The sequence below is a fragment of the Anabrus simplex genome, chromosome 1, assembly GCF_040414725.1.
Source record: "Anabrus simplex isolate iqAnaSimp1 chromosome 1, ASM4041472v1, whole genome shotgun sequence".
NCBI lineage: Eukaryota > Metazoa > Arthropoda > Insecta > Orthoptera > Tettigoniidae > Anabrus > Anabrus simplex.
This window is the reverse complement of record NC_090265.1, coordinates 1,683,148,548-1,683,150,278: the sequence shown is the minus strand read 5'-3', so window position 1 is coordinate 1,683,150,278 and position 1,731 is coordinate 1,683,148,548. Positions and strand designations below refer to the sequence as shown.

Below are 1,731 nucleotides of genomic sequence, written 5' to 3'. Positions count from 1 at the left end.
AACGACTGGAGTGAAGGATAGAAGCAGATGATTATGGCAGTATGTAAGACTACTGGAACATTATGGGAATTCTGCGATATTATCCGAAAAATGTCAATAAAGAAATAAATAAATAACATATTCCAGAAAAAGAAGTGAAAGGAATGGTGTAGTGGCTAATGGGGATATATAATCATATGGGTTAGAGCGAGAAACATGACGAATACCATTGTTTATTTTGTTGAAAAATAATGGAAGAGATGCTCCTATTTAGAGTTTGTAGGGACACGGCAGACGCGGCGGCAGCCGTGGCCCCATAAACCGCGACACTCCCACCCTTCGAACGCGTTCAGTTTTAGCAACCGACCCTCAGCCAGGCATGGTCCGGGAACGGAATCCATGGACCGAAATGTGCGTTCGAAATGTCGATGTTCATGTATCCTGCAGTTCACATGTCGACGTGCAATTTGCTGTGTTCTTCATCGACTCACGAGCCAAGAGATCCACCGTTCAGGTTTGTTTCTTTCATTTTTCGATCGTTCTCTCCACGGTGAGTGGAGGAGAAGCAATCATTTATATGGGTTTCTCGTCACAGAGCTAAGAAGTGTTTCGAGCATGGGCGTTGCGTTCATTTAAAATCTGCCCGCCGGGCCGAAGCCGCGACGGGTCCCCTCGTGTTATCTCCGCTCCACTGAGCGAGGGAGGTAGGTACCCAATTTCGAACGTTTGCATCGAGGGAGACGCGGCCACGCGGACCGCGACACTCCCGCTGTCGGCGACGGACGGAGCCACCGCTTACAGAGTACGCACAGGGCTCGCCTGAGCTCGCAAAAGCGGACTCGGCAGGAATATCGCTCCTCGAGGGAGCCTCGCCGGTGGAGAGGACCGCGCGGGGCCGTCCGACCCCTCCTTCTCGAAATGCTTTTTAATAAAACAATTTCGGGAATGATCCTTCCGCAGGTTCACCTACGGAAACCTTGTTACGACTTTTACTTCCTTTAAATAATCAAGTTTGGTCATCTTTCCAGACACATCGGAAACTGCGCGAAGCAGATCCCGCGCACCGGTCCGAAGACCTCACTAAATCATTCAATCGGTAGAAGCGACGGGCGGCGTGTACAAAGGGAAAATTAATGGAAGAGATGCTCCTATTGAGAGTTTGTAGGAACACGTTACAGATAAAATTCGGAAGAATATGTGGGTAGGGATTCCATCCATCCATCCATCCATCCATCCATCCATCCATCCATCCATCCATCCATCCATCCATCCATCCATCCATCCATCCATCCATCCATCCATTCATCCATCCATCCATCCATCCATACTTACATACATACGTACTTTTCCTCTACAGACCGTTATGTTTTTGAGCATTCACTCTGCAAGGACCTGTGAATTTACAAAACGCCGACACAGTCCTGTAATTAGCCCCGCTGCTCTGATTAATTCTATACCTATTATCTTAACACCATTAGAAACTTAGGCAAACTACCGTCGTATTGATCTCCCTATACTTCCCCAAACCTCGTTCACCCAGTCCACTATTCACCAAGGCAACCTATCCTCCCACATTCACTTAGCATGACCCACCACCGAAGCCGGCTTTTGGGTTCTGCTTTATCAATCTATATGTATAAAATTGGATGTTGGTATATTTGACGTTAATAGACTCAAAAACTACTTGACCGAATTCGCTGAAATTTTCACAATTTGTTCTTATTTCATCTGAAAGGGATTATGAATTGGTTT

The 1,731-nt window shown here is 46.8% G+C and overlaps 1 non-coding gene across 1 annotated transcript; it reads right to left on the bottom strand.

The window, feature by feature from the left end:
• Window positions 1–342: 342 nt before the first annotated feature.
• On the bottom strand, window positions 343–497 carry LOC136858917 (5.8S ribosomal RNA). The gene has a single exon (XR_010858697.2). It is a non-coding gene; the product is annotated as a 5.8S ribosomal RNA (ribosomal RNA).
• Between the last annotated feature and the right edge of the window lie 1,234 nt (window positions 498–1,731).